The sequence below is a fragment of the Drosophila willistoni genome, unplaced genomic scaffold (assembly GCF_018902025.1).
Source record: "Drosophila willistoni isolate 14030-0811.24 unplaced genomic scaffold, UCI_dwil_1.1 Seg193, whole genome shotgun sequence".
Classification (NCBI taxonomy): domain Eukaryota; kingdom Metazoa; phylum Arthropoda; class Insecta; order Diptera; family Drosophilidae; genus Drosophila; species Drosophila willistoni.
Window position 1 is genome coordinate 53,766 of NW_025814158.1, and position 15,814 is coordinate 69,579.

A 15,814-nucleotide genomic window follows, 5' to 3' on the forward strand; every position below is an offset into this window, starting at 1 on the left:
GCATGGAGATCATATGCAAGCAATACTTGGAAGTAATGTTGAATGTCATCAAAACGGGCACACAGGATCCCGATTTGAGTGTGCGCGGTGCTGCTTTCTTTGCCCTGGGTCAGTTCTCGGAGAATTTTCAGCCTGATATCAACAAATATTCTCCAGAAATATTGACAATGCTTTTGGAATATCTTCGCCAGTTGATAGGGGATATGAAACGAGGAACGGTACCAATAACCAAACATGTGGATCAATTCTTTTATGCCTTGGAAAAGTGTTGCGAATCAATGGACGAGATGATTGACCATCACTTACCCGGGGTAATGGATTGCCTATTTAAAGCCTTTAATTCACCACACACGCTTACATTGAGGTCCTATTGCTTGTCGGCTCTTGCTTCTGTTTCTGGTTCGGGCAAGCTTATATTGCCGTATTTTTCTCAAATTGTCGCAGTGATGCAGAATTATTTGGTCAAGGACTGTGATGAGGAGATCGGTCGGCTACGTATTATAGCTATCAATACATGGTCAGTTTATGTTCGAATCGTGGGCGATGAAGTTATGGCGCCTTATTGCAACGAATCGATGGGCTATTGCCTACTGATGTTATCAAAAGGTCCGGATGATCCAGAGGTTCGATTTGCTGTTTACAATCTTCTCGGAGCCCTTTCAAATGTTTTTCGGGAGAATATGGCTGGATATCTACCCAAGATAATGGATCGCATCCTTCTATCTGTTGTATCACCATGCGGTATTCCGGCCGGAGGCAAGGATTGCGGAGATAAAAAAGACTTTGATGGCGACGATTTTGATGATATGGTGGAAAATGATTACGTCACTGAAATGGAGCAGGCGATGTTTGCCCTCAAAGAATTTTCAGAAACTACGGGCGCTGCTTTTGGCCCTTATCTGCAGGCGGTGTTTGAGAATGTATATAAAGTGATTGAACATCCGTTACCATCAGTACGTAAGGCGTGTGTTGAGAGTCTTTCCAAATTTCTGACGGCTTTCCATCGCCTGGGCAATGAAACGGCCTTTACCGAATACTCTAAGATTATAGTACGCAAATTCTATGAGATGATTATTAAAGATGATAACCGGACTGTGGTTGTTAATATTCTGGATGATTTAATTGACCTCATCAGGGATTTTGAGGCAGCCGCTATACAATCTCAAGAGGTTGTGAAATTGCTCTTCAAGGCCACCCGTAGGTTATTGACCCAATCAACTAGATGTCAAAACTTTGAAGGACGTCAGGACAATCTAGACGCAGCGGAAGGCAGTAGACTAGATGAGATGCTTTTAGGTTATGCTGCTGGCTTATTTGTGGAATTGGGATATGCTACCGAACCGGCACAATATGCCGTATATTTTGACAAAGGTATATGCATACTGTCTAAAATGCTAAGAATGGCCATAGATAATAATTGTGCTGCAGTGCCCTATCACGTCTTTTGATGACAAATACAACGGACTTTCAATTTGAAGAGATTCTATCAGCCTTGTTAGATCTCTTGCCCTTGCGTGAAGAATTTTCGGACTATGATGCAATTCTACAGGCTTTTCAATATGCTTATACAGAGCCACGTGGCCGTCAGCTCAACTTTGTACATCGGATATTGGAACTAACACTGCGGATTTTGTTTAGCAAGAACTTGCCCGATTCAGCAGAATGCACTGCAATAGAATTATTTCAGAAAATTGCTGAAGAAAACCGACAAATTGTTACATCGATATGTGCTGCTAATCCCGAATTTCACGATTTTGTAATGTCTTTATAAGCTAAGAAATCCGTCTGATTTCTTGGCCCCTAAATTTTGTTATGTGCCTTTCATTTTTGCCATTTTGCCTAACGATTGTTTAATCAGTGTTCGAAATCAAAAGTAAATTAAAGTAATTGTTTCTCCGAAAAGTAGGTTCTTGTGTGACTACGTTTTGGCCATTAACCCTTTTTTGGCATAACCCTTAGCTGTGCTTAACCTCTTCATCTAGGTCGTCGCATACTTCAGATACACAAAGTAAACCAACTGAGTTGAGTCATAGGGCTAACAGAGTGAAAGCATCTCGTTTTCATTACATTTAAAATGATGTCAGCACCTAACATGACATGACTTTGCCGTCGCCTTCCATCCACCACCACCACCATCAGTACGTCCAAAGGTTCAGACATAAATGCGGGCTCTCAAAATGTCTTCATGACCTGGCCTTCTATTCCATTTTCTTTTCTTTTTAAATTTTGAGGCACTTTCAACGCATCATTGAGTAAGCCGCGAAGCGTACTCATCATGAGAAGGACAAGAACATATATAGAAGGCATTCGGGCTGAAAATGAAGATGCTTAGAAATGGAGTGCGCGTTTATAATCAAATTAGAAACGATGCGTAATATCAAAGGCCCAACGATGCGCAGTAGGCGCGACATAATACCCGAAATGTTCAAAACACACCAGAGAAGAGCGGTACCCTGGAAAATGGGACTGGGACATCATCAAGAGGGGCGCCCTGACAACTTCAAGTGGAAAGTGACAGCGCTGAGTGCGGAATGGAGCTGCAAAACCTGAAGAAGACGTATCATTAATGCCAAACAAGGAGTCGAACAAGAGGTACGCGTAAAATGAAAAGGTGTATTATGCACTCAACTTGAAAACCAGAAATTTCTCTCTCTCTCTCTCTACCTCTTTCTCTTAATGTCTCTCATCCTGTCAATTCCTACTCAAGTATGCTTGAGTATGTTTTTTCTTCTTCGTTTATTCATTCGTAGTAGGTTTGGGCCTCGGTTCTGTTCAAGTGTTTTGTCGGGCACATTGCACACACTTCCTCGAAAGTTGGGCATTAAAAGAAAACGACAAGAAAAAGACAAAAGTAAAATAAGGAGAGTCAGAATGATTTTCAATGTAAAGACTGATGACGACACCCTAGTTCACTATCATCATCAAACAGAAATCACGGCCCGAAATACCCTTCAATTGATATTGTGACTAGAGTTTTATTGTACCTGATTAATATTAGCAAAGCAGTCTCTTCCTCCCTCTCACTCCCTCCCTGGCTATTTCTCGCTCTCTAATCACATGATAAGCATTTTCCATAATTCTCAATTGTTACGTGTATGTGTCTGTGTGGGTCTAGTGTGCATCTAGGTAGAGGTAGCCATAGAACAGTACAAATAGGCGATAGGAAAATCAATTTAATAATACCCCCGAACCCCAAAGTCGGCATAAGACAACGCGTCAACCCATTTTATTTACAATTAGGTGTCTGTCCCATACCACCCCATCCCACACCTCACCCTTCTTCCATACCACCCTTTCTGTGTGTGTGTGTGTGTGTGAGTGTGTTTCGAGCAGTTTAAGTGATTTGAGGCGCCTCCTTAGCTGATAGCAAATACCAACCAACCGACCAGCCAACTCATAGAGACATTATCTATTCTATGTCCATGAGCAGAAGCTCACGTATTTGGGTGACGAGCAGAGTAAAGCTAGCAGGAGCAGGCGGAGGAGAGTGACAGAGAGAGAGTATTGGTGGACTAGTGTAGAATAGAGCAGTAAGCCATATCTTTTTTTGACCATTTAATTCATCGGTAGCCGTAATATTGGGTCCCCGAGTGAATTGGAAATATCTATCTGTATCTGTATATACCACGAACACAAATTCTATTTCTGTAGTCTGTTTCACTATTTGTTAAATTCATAAGCTGCTATATCGTTGCCTATCGGAGGGAGACTATCTACCTATCTATCTATCTCTCTATATAGAAGAAGCGCGGACAGTGCGGACAGCACGGAGTAGACAAGTAGCAAAGCGTTAGTTAATATCAGTTGGTTTTGGATGGTGGGAAGGCGGGAGGGGCGGTGTTGAAAGGGGTTTTCTGTCTGTTATATATGCAATATCTATCTAGCTGTTACCATATGATATCTATCTATCGGTTACCTATCCATTTATGGCTAAGTAAACCCCAGCACTTGAGGGCTCTTACCCGACTCGACTTTATTCCTGGCGTGATTTTTATGACGACCGCTTAGTCTGTGTCACCTTTGAACTGAAGGTCTTTTCAGTCCAACAGGGCTTATTACATTGTTGCAAAACAACCAAATGAAAGATAAAATAAACTAAAAGAATTTTCGAAAGTCTCAACTATTATTTATGGCCTTAGCTTAAGTTTTGTCTTGGCAGAAATCGTTTTAGAAGTTCAAGGAGTTAAATCTCTAGGGCTCTTGTTATAAACTGAGTTAACCTTCTGTAAGAATAGAAAAAGAAAGTCTCCAAAATATCATTAATAACTATATAATACATTCCCAATCTGTCCCTGTTTTTGACCCTCTTGTAATGCTTTTCCATGTGTCTTTTCCTTTGTATCTTTGTAGGTAACGCTCTCACAGATTTGTCGCAGTTCGCATCAGAATACATATGCCATGCCCGGTGGGGATATATCGGATGATTTGCGTCGCAAATTTGATCAATGGTGGTCAAATCAACTCTCTCCCCAGGCCTCAGCCATGACCCCCAAAATGTTGCCCTTCATGACAGCGCCGTCTGCTGTGCCGGTGGGGGCAGGACCCAATGAATTGGTCGATTTTCCTGTGGGAGTGGGCACTGCACCAATGGCTGCGGCTGCCGCAGCAGCAGCTCATGCCGGTTCCATGGGCAGCCGAGAGAGTTTATTGCTGGCCAATGAGGCAGTGGCCGCTGCCCATCATCCCAGTGCTGGACAGGGTGGGGCTGGGGGTGTGGCTGCTGGTCCCGGTCATCATTCTGGTATGCTTGTACATCCATATATGCATCCGGCCATGCATCCTTCGATACATCATCATCATCATCATGGAGGGTCACATGCTCCGCCTCAGTATGCCAATCAGAAGACTCGCATGCGAACCAGTTTCGATCCGGAAATGGAGTTGCCCAAATTGCAGAAATGGTTCCAAGAGAATCCCCATCCTTCACGCTAGCAGATTCAGAATTATGTGGTGCAATTGAATGCCTTGGAGTCGCGTCGAGGTCGCAAGCCTTTGGATGTCAATAATGTGGTCTACTGGTTTAAGAATGCTCGCGCAGCCCAGAAACGGGCCGAGATGAGGGGCAATGTGACCACCACAATGAGTGCCCTGGGACACGCGGCCATGAATGGTTATCTGAGTCAGCATCATGGAGCCCAATTGGGGCATAACTCCAGCTCGAGTGCTGGCAGCCAGCCCAGCATAAACATGGGCAATCTGTCGGGCATGTCGCATGATTATCTCAAGAGTCCCATGAGCTTGAAATCAGAAGATATTGATACCATGTCCCAGCATTCCAATGATATGGATGAGGAGGCGCCTGTGAGTCGGTCAAATACTCCACAATTGCCGCTCTCCCTGACCACCCACGAGACGAATCGGAATTCCCCGCTCATGGATGGCGATGAGGAGCACGATGACTATGAGGCCACAGCACCCACAAGAGCTAAGAGTGAAATTAGCGATGTGATCAATGGCAATGTGCATGAGGAAGAACGCCAACAGCAACAGCAGCAGGAGAAATCCAATGATGAGCACAAGGATGACATTTCCAAGGAGCATACGGAAGGTGGACATAACGAGCAGGATCATGAGCAATTACCCGATGATTCGGCTCTCAATCACAACAATAATGAGAATGAGTTGACCACCCCGAAATGCCGCTGCACACTTAAAGAGGAGGAAGATGATCTGGATATGGATGACGATGACTTGGAGGACAATGACAATGAGAACGATGCCAGTCATTTGGATGAATTTCGTTCCCCCTCGACGGCCATGGATGGCAATTTGGTGACCGCCTCGCACAAGGATCAACAATTGCCCTTTCCCATGGTACCCAATTCGATGTTCTCGATGAAGGATCATGTACATGAGCCATTACATGCCAGCATTTGGCCAGGCGGCAGCAGCAGCAGGACACCCGGCAGCCCATCATCATGCCGCTGCGGCGGCGGCAGCTGCAGGAATCGCACTTTCATCGATCCGGTCACCGAAGTGCCCAAATTGGAGCAATGGTTTGCCATGAACACGCATCCGTCGCACAATTTGATACTCAAATACACCGAGGACTTGAACACCATGCCCTACAGGTAAGCATTAACGAGAACCCAATCTAGTTAAGACCCTTTGCTAACATATTTCGTGTTCTTTCGTTTTTGTTTGGGATCTTTTTATACGAGGAGAGGGACTAAAAACTGAGATTCAATCAGTTCGTCCCCCGGTTCTCCCAATACTAATCAAAACTAGTAGCATTTCTTATGTACATAGAAAGATACGAAGCAACCAAAATGGAAAAAAAACTCCTTTTTATTAAAACTTTAAGCACTAACCATAGAACACATAGATGGGACAAACTCATGATTTTTTGATTGCAAACGCTAGCCTAGTCATGGAACCCCAGAGAACTTCGGGAAAACCCGAACGCTCGTACTCTCAATGAGAGCGTAAAGTGGGGAGAGGGCCAAGCAGCTACGAAAAAATTTCAGTCTAGCACAGACTACCGAACGACGAAGGCAGGCCTATGTCGCTTGTGATTTCGTTCTGTCTATGTATGTGTACACTCGTCGGTACATGCTCAGGCTTCGTAGTGTGTGTGTGATTTAGCATGTATGTGTTAGATTTAGCATATATATATATATATAGATACGATATGATTCAAATATAATTTATAATCGCAATGAAAATCAACTACAACTTTAATTCTTATTAAATATTTCTTAATTCTCTCTCTGCAAAATCAACCCTGCTCTATCTCTTTCTCTGTTCCCCACTATATCTCTCTATCTCTCTCTCTCTCTCTCTCTTTCCACTTGAGCGTTAAAGTTATTAACGAAAGAAAAGCCAGTTTGTTTTTTTGTGTAAAATCTGTAAATAAATTTAATAAATGTTATATACTATGGATCCGCCTAACTAATTTTTAAGTTCTTCCCTTCAGTACCCCGGGACATGTCGCTTGTCCCCGGGGACAAACTGGCGACACTCCCATTAAAAATGCGGCGACATTTAACATTGCATGTCCCAGCTTTCAAGACCGGAACGACAACCTAGCGACTGTTGTCGCTCCAGTCGCCAAGACAAATGTCCAAATGTCTTGTCGAACGCCGGGACAAACAAGCATTGTGTCGCCGCTTTGTCGCTTTTGTCCCTCTAGTCCCGGCGACTAGAGGGACAATTGTCGCTCAATGGTCCCGTGCACAAGACCATTGAGCGAAATTTGTCCCTCCAGTCGCCGGCGACCAGAGCGACTAATAGACAGCCCGGCGACCAGAGGGACAAATGTCGCTCAATGGTCTTGTGCACGGGACCATTGAGCGACAATTGTCCCTCTAGTCGGCGGTACTGTGAAATTTTTCGCTCTGGTCGCCGCCGACTGGAGGCTAGATTATCCTAGGGACGAAAGCGACATTATCGCTAGATTGTCCTAGGGACTAGAAGGACAATATCCCCATTTTGCCCTATGGACTAGAAGGACAATTCAAAATACATAAAAAAATATAAAATAATTGAATTTATTTTATTTTACTTATTTTTTATTAAGCTTATTTAACAGCTGCTGCTTCAATTTTCAATTTTTTGTTTTGTTGTCCATATTTTAAGCTCAGGCCATTGCATTCTGAAGCCCAACTTCCGGAGGCTGCCCCGGGAAAGTGTTTTAAACTGCTTCTGGAATAGAAAAATTTAAGATATTAGAAATGAAATGAATTATAATATCAAAACTAACGTTTTTCAGTAATTAATGTACTTACCGAGAAGAATGTTCAAAGCCTTAAGATAGGTTCCAAGGCTCAACTTTTTGTGTTTCTTATCCAGGTTGTGGCTCTTCACAAGAGGGAGTTGTCTCCAGCTACTTGAGAGGTCTGCAAATATAAAAAAGAATTAAAATTTTGTGCTTTTCATACAACAGCTGTGTACTTACTAGCTTTTATGAATTTCCGACGTAATGCTGTTCTTGAAGTCAATTATTTCTAAACCAGTTGCTAATGTTTTTTTTTTGTGAGAAAAAAATTAAATTATTACAAAATAAAAAAAAAAATGTTATCTTTTGGCACAGCCCGGGGTCGAACTCGCATTTAATTTTGTTGGCAAAATACTTTGTATTCCTTTCACTCTCCGTACTCATATTTTCTTACTCTTTTGATTAGCATTCGATTATAAATAATGCTATTAATTTAATTTAATTTGTCTAGATTTCGACCTTATTGAAGTTAATCAAAAAATTTGTTTGAGCGGGGCGGGGCTTCAGGTCAATCTTACTGATTTATTTGTAAGATTTTAAATCATAGGCAGCACAAAAGGTGAGCAGGTTGTCTGTATAGCTATTTCAAGAACCACCAAGTTCTATCATCAGCAGACTTCGCTAAAGAATCCACAATTGTAATGGCCATACCATATCTTCAACGCTAAAACTAGTTGGGAATTACATACAATAATTTAATACTTTGAAAACAAAATTACTATTCACTATTTGTGTGTATTATAGATAATATTTAAATAGCACTTACCTTTATTTATATCAAAAATCAATTACAAATCACTAATACTTTTTCACTGCCGTCGGCTAACCTCAGCATGAAAAACGCTGTCAGAATTTTTCTCTGCCGACGTCTGTGGTTCGGACAATTGGGCGACATTGTCAACGGCGACAATTTGGTACTAAAGGGTACAGACATATGTATGTATGTATGCGTAGTTATATAAAATTTATGTGAAATCCATATTGATAGGAAATAAAACGACTTATCATGCTTAATTAGTTTATGATTTCCATTTAAACACATTTTGTATTGGATTTCAATTTAGTAGTTATTAAATTGATGTTATAATATCCCTTCAGTACCAAATTGTCGCCGTTGACAATGTCGCCCAATTGTCCGAGCCACAGACGTCGCACATAGGTAGAATTTGCAAAATTAGGCGGCCAAAAACATTTTTTCAATAAAATACACTTTAAATGGAAAAAATAATTAAATATTATTGTTTCCTATTGAAATACATTAATTTCCTATTAAAATACATTAATTTTTTTAACTTAATACTAAAATAGCAAGGTTTTCTATAGAATATGGGTTAACTTTAAATGAAACATTACAAAAGTTGGCTTTATCTATTAGATTATATTATTATTTTTAAATTCAGAGTTACATAATATTATTTAAAAAAAACGAATATGTTTATTCTGCTTCCGAGTCCAAATCGTGATGCTTAGCACTATCATTTGGCTCAGCAGTAATGAGCATATTTATGGTTTCCCTTAAAAATGGTTCATGTGATTTTTTTTGTTGATTTCATACAGCTTATGAATGGGTCGGAAGTTAATAACAACCTTTGATAGATGTCGCGATTGCATTCTTCCCTTGTAAACTTGCAAAGTTGAGACGGTATGATCGGAAATGTTTGTTGCGAGCTTCTGCTGCTTCTTGTAACGTACAAAGCCTTAACATAGCCGATGGGCAGCAAAAATTATTGTATCTAATTAGAATGTGCCCCATGGTTGGGCGGCAAAAATTTCTGTAACTAAATATCTATAACCACGACACCACAAAGGCTTACCAACCATTGCAGTCGGCAACTATACGTTATTGTGTGAGGCCTATCTTGGTGTTAACACGATTCATCTGCGGGACTCTTAATGCGGCTAGCAAGACAATCGGCTGGGGTGGTTCTTTGATGAATGTGTTTCACCCACTCACACGTCAGCAACTTTAAATAAAGTCCCTGTGCTGAAACTCGAAATAGAATAGAGAGCAAAGAATAGAAGAAAATAGTCCTAGTGTTGGCTGTATAGGTGTATCTACAGCCGCGCTCTCTACCCACCCTACCATGATTTTCCTTTCAGCGCTAGGGGGAAATCCCAGAACAAACATCCTTATTCACATTAGATTGCCCAAAAAGAAAGTTCAGAAAATTATCTCATTATAAAAATCATTATTATTCACTTAAATTAATGTATTCTCACAATCATTCATTTCTTAGAATCTAATGTTTCATGTAGTATTCTGAGAACAAAGTTAACTCACATTAAAAAAACCAAAACCATTCCATAGTATATATATAAGAAAATTTACAACTTCATAAATGATATGAACTAATTTGTAATTACTAAAAAAATATATAGCTCGAAACTTTAACGCATATCGATTTATATTCAAAGATAATTAAATGAATATAAAAAAAAATATTTTTAATACTCGGCATAATTTCATGAACATTAACTTCTTTTTTCTTTTTTTTTTTAAACTTCGACCCACTGTGCAAAAGCAAAACGCAACGCTTACATATGCAGCGTATAAAAATTAACCGTTAAATTTTTTTTTCAACTCTTCACATACAAAATGTTTCAATAAAACAATTATGCATATTTATTCACTCTTGCCCTTTTCTCTTTTGATACTTTTCACTTTTCAGTTCATTTTCTTTTTTTCTTTTCTTTACGCATGATTTTATTCGAAACACATTAGAAGTATATAAAAATATATAGAGGGGCAAACGGAGTGGAGATAAGCAACGACAATTGTTTTCGCTTTTGTCTTTGCATTGAATACTCTTGCTTAACGTCACCGACTTCGCTTTATATTTTGGTAACAAAAAAATGTAGTAGAAAAAACTCACCCTTGTAGCGTCCGACGAAGGCCTTCGAGGAATTGCTATAGAGGCTATAGATTTAATTTAATTTTTGTTGTATTAATTATGTTCACATTTTTGTTTCGTTACCAAGTAAAGCAATTGCTCATGCTTGTTTTTTTTTTAATTTTTTTTTTCTTTTATATTTTCACTTTCTTCTTCCTCTGTTATAGATTTTTTTTTGACCTTTCAATTTTGCATTAGAAAATTGATTAAAAAAGGCTAATTGCATTTTCAATCCAGTGATTGATGAAAGTTCTATTCTTACCGAACTTAAATTAGTTAAACCTGTTTATTCTCCGGGGCCAGACGGTATTCCTGGATGTATACTCAGGTTCTGTGCAAACGCATTATGTAAACCCATTTTAAAATTGTTTCTATTGTCTGTAGAATCTTCCTCTTTTCCATCTATTTGGAAGGAGTCATATATTATTCCTCTGCATAAAAATGGCAAAAAGTCCGAAGCCTCTAACTATAGGGGTATCTCAAAATTGTCCGCTATTCCGAAAGCTTTTGAGAAAATTATAACTTCTCAATTGCAACATTTTTGCAGCTCTATTATTTCGCCATCCCAACATGGGTTTGTGAAACGTAGATCTACAACCACTAACCTTTTAGAATTTACATCAATAATTATCAAGGGGTTCAAAAATGGTAAACAAACTGATGTCATATACACTGACTTCAGCAAAGCCTTTGATTCCGTTAATCATACCCTATTACTTTCTAAGCTGAGCGACATTGGGTTTCCACCCCTTTTCCTTTCTTGGGTTCAAGAATATTTAACAAATAGAAAACAGAAGGTACTTTTTAAGTCTTCTTTTTCCGTTTCCATTTCTGTGACTTCTGGTGTACCTCAAGGTAGTCATCTTGGCCCTCTGCTCTTCACACTATTTATTAACGATCTTCCATCAGTCATTGTTCATTCGCGTGTGCTTATGTATGCTGACGATGTCAAGCTTTGTCTTACTTATAAAGATACAGATTCATTTTGTCGGCTACAAGCTGATCTTGAAAACTTTCAATCCTGGTGCCAGTTTAATCTACTAAATCTTAACACTACCAAATGTAAGGTAATGACTTTTTTTCGTAACTCTCCTCAACTGGTCACTTATATTCTAAACAACAGCCATTTAGAACGTCTAAATAATATGAATGATTTGGGCGTACTTATGGACCATAAGTTAAATTTTAACACCCATATTTCCACCACGGTCGCAAAGGCCATGAGTGTCCTGGGTTTCATTAAAAGATGGTCAAAAGAATTTGATGACCCCTATACAACTAAAGTTCTTTTTACTTCGCTTGTCCGTCCTATTTTAGAGTATGGATCTTGCATTTGGTCACCTCAATACGAGTCGCACCAGATTAGACTAGAATCCGTTCAAAAGCAGTTCTTGCTATTTGCTCTTCGTGGCTTAAGCTGGGATCGCAATGTCAATTTGCCTTCGTATTCTAGTAGACTTCTCTTGATTAACCTTCCGTCCCTAACTAACCGTAGAATTATGCTTGGTGTCATTTTTATGCACAAGCTCCTAATTGGTGATATCGACTCGCCTGAGTTATTAGCTCAGGTGAATCTGTCGGTACCATGTAGACGGAGTAGACATCCTTTAATACCTTTATCCCTTAGTCGTTGTTCTTCTAACTATGCTATGCATGAACCTTTTAGGGTCCTCTGCTCTGATTACAATCTTCTATCCCTGTAATCGGCTCAGAGTTTTCTATTAATATGCTTAAAACATCTATCCTATCCCATTTAGTTAATAGATAGCTATAGTATTATGTGTTTGTCTGTCTTTTCTATTGTGTATTTTGTCCACGCGATTCGTGCCGTGCGTTATACGGCTGCACCCCTCGGTCGGTCGGGTGGGAGGTGGGCAGTTATCTGCTTGGGCTCGCGCGTAACAGGCTTTGTCCTGGTGTCGTAGGGGCCACTTGAACGTACTGCGCATAGTATCGTCAACGTCCGCTAATACTCTTGCTTAACGTCACCGACTTCGCTTTATATTTTGGTAACAAAAAATGTAGTAGAAAAAACTCACCCTTGTAGCGTCCGACGAAGGCCTTCGAGGAATTGCTATAGAGGCTATAGATTTAATTTAATTTTTGTTGTATTAATTATGTTCACATTTTTGTTTCGTTACCAAGTAAAGCAATTGCTCATGCTTGTTTTTTTTTTTAATTTTTTTTTTCTTTTATATTTTCACTTTCTTCTTCCTCTGTTATAGATTTTTTTTTGACCTTTCAATTTTGCATTAGATTTCATTTTTTTTCATTTTTTGTTTTTGCTCATTTTTTTTCATTTTTAGTGTATGTTACCTCGCGACTTAAAAAAAACAATTTTGGTTTTGCACAATGTGGCTCGAAATGTTGCTTTGCGTTTTCTTCTTTGTATACTTTTTTTCACTTGCTTCACTCCTTTTGCTTTTTTTTTTTTTTTTTTTCTCTTATTACCAATTATTACTTGTACACCAATCGATACACTCGATTCTAGTATATTACCTAGGTTTAAACTAGAGAGCTGCATGAGTGATAGAAAAATCAATTCGAGTTAACAACATTCAAAACCAAATAAATGAATTGAATGACTTTGAAAATCGACTTCAACTAAATGAGTGTGCGACGTAAAAATCAGTCGCACAACATTCAAACGAAACAAAACGAATTGAATGAGTTAGAAAGTGAGTCAATGAGTTGCTATGTTTCGAATGTATTCGAATTCCAATTCTGATTTTAGTATTTAGTATTTATTTGTATTGTATATTTTTGAACTATATGTGATTACTATACTACAAAACTAGAGTAGTTAGTGGCTCAGTGGGGACCTACTCAGACTACAATACTCTTGTTACCGGGTTCAAACCCCCTACAGAGATAGAGAAGAATTTTTTTTCCAAATACTGAAGTATATTAAAAAGTAGATCGATTGTGTATATGATGAATTAAAAAATATGATTTTTTTTTATAATATATTAGATAGCCTTATTTATGTTTTCACGGTTCGTGGCAACTAGGAATCTAATTTAGAAAAAATAGGTTTTACAAAATTTGTCCCAAATTGTCAAATCCAAAACTGTGTCCTTAAGTTTTTGGTGTATAGCAAATTTTAATAGCCCCATTTCGCCATTATTTTCCATACATTTTTGATAAAATAATTAGTTTTTGTTGCTTTTAAACATCCCAATAAAAATGAGTCAATTCGAATAATTCTAATGATTCGAGTGCCTTAGTACAATTCCATGTTTTGACACTCAATTCATTGCCTTTCATTAAACACAGTTACGTATTTTTAGAGATATGACAAGTACAAACTCACACTCATTCATTTCATTGTGTAGTTGTCACTCATTTATTTGAATTCAATTCGAATGGATTCATTTGACTTTGACTTTTCTCCCATTCATGCAGCTCTCTAGTTTAAACAAAAGAAGAAGTTAAAAATTTTCGTTTTCACTATGGCTTTCTGGCTTAAACCCTTTTTTACTTGATTTTCACTTTTTAACTCGGATACAATTTATTCTTTGGGCTGCGTGTTTTCGCTGTTTTCACTTTTCACCGCTTGCCGCGTGTTGTATCGAAATCTGACTGATCAGATGGTCGCCAATGTAATTGCTTCGTCTCTTTGGTGAATAACTTCTTCGCTGCTTGCACTATCCAACATAAATGTCTTGGACTTCTGGCTTTGGAAATCATTGACACCAAATTTTGGGCTTTACGTTTGTCTAACAAAAAAAATTATATACACATACATGATAAAATGTGAATGTCGTTAATGCGTTTTTTTTCTTTTTTTTAGAGCTGTATAATTACCTTCTGCTTAATCAAAGCAATACATTTTAATTTCCTTTTTTCTTTTCCATCATGAACGAACATACCGAGACTTTGAAAATCTGCGTGCAAAATTTTATTTGCAAAAATTACCAAATTTTAATGATTTAAAGAAAAATTAGCACTTACGCAAGAAGTATATCTTGAAATAGAGAACACCAACATCAATGGTTTCTTTTTTATTTCCGATTCAAGCCCATGAAGGATGGCTTATATTTATTCGGATTTAAAATTTACTTGGGTTATTTTAACCACAAAAAAAATGAAATATTAATTTTTTTCTCACTTCCTGCAAAGGACTGTTCCGCTCGGTTGCCAATTTGAAAAGAATTTATCAAGATAGTTCGCCTATGCTCTATGCCTAGCTTTGATCTTCGTTTAGACCCGAAGTCAATTGTCAAAGTGACATTATCCGCTATTGGCATAATGGGAAAAAGAAATGTACCAGTGGTACTTGTTGGTGAACTTTCTTTCTGCAATCAAGCAGTGCATTCGCGGGTCTTTTAAATGCTGCCTTCCTTTCTTTTTTTACTTTTTTTTTTTTTTTCTTTTGAGCTGCAAGTTTTACTCAAGGCACCTCCACAACCACAGACGAATTCTAGAGTTTTCTCGGGGAATTAGTCTGAAAACCTCATTGTTTAATATCTTTGGCATGATATGTTCCTTGTAATTTTCCTTGGAGGTCTTCTAAAACATAATAACAATTCCCTAAACATTCCCTGACTCTAGATTTCACCCATTGAGGATTGAATTTCGCATTCGTATTTTTCTAAAAATTACTCTGGCTGAAGTTTCTTCTGAATACTTCTTGCCCTATCCTAAAATGAATTTGCCGAGTGCGCAAGTTATACTGCTTGGCGTTTTTATCTGCTGCTGATGCAATTTGCTGTTTTATTTCTTTTCTCAACAACTGCAATTGATCGTCTTTCCTATGGGGATTAAGTGATTCATCTAATAAATTGAACTTACTTAGTAGACTATAATGAGACCCATGTGTAATCATATCAAAGCCAAAAACTGCATGCTATTGAGAACAATTAATGCTCACATGATGACCATTCCGCAGAGCACAACTAATAGCTGGAATATGTTCATCCCACTCTCTATGATCATCGTTAAGATAAGCTCTAATCGCTGCTATGATTGATCGATTCACCCGTTCTGAGGCATTGGCTTGAGGTGAATACAACGCTGTATATACATGCTTAATACCAAGCTTTGTTAGACACGCGTTAAATTCGACCGCTTTGAATTGTGCTCCGTTATCGCTCACTAGGATTTCCGGAATACCAAACATAAAGAAAATATGATCCTGAAGAAACTCCTGTATTAAACGAGATGTCAACTTCTTCAACGGACAAAGCCAATGAAATTTGGAAAA

General features: G+C 38.6%; 1 long non-coding RNA gene and 1 pseudogene across 1 annotated transcript; one reads left to right on the forward strand and one right to left on the reverse strand.

Moving 5' to 3' along the window:
* Window positions 1-2: 2 nt before the first annotated feature.
* On the forward strand, window positions 3-6,075 carry LOC124461073 (annotated as a pseudogene).
* A 1,453-nt stretch (window positions 6,076-7,528) lies between these two features.
* On the reverse strand, window positions 7,529-7,954 carry LOC124461071. The gene is made up of 3 exons (XR_006954914.1): window positions 7,898-7,954; window positions 7,728-7,838; window positions 7,529-7,644 (listed from the first exon to the last, which is right to left on the reverse strand). It is a non-coding gene; the product is annotated as an uncharacterized LOC124461071 (long non-coding RNA).
* Window positions 7,955-15,814: the final 7,860 nt, after the last annotated feature.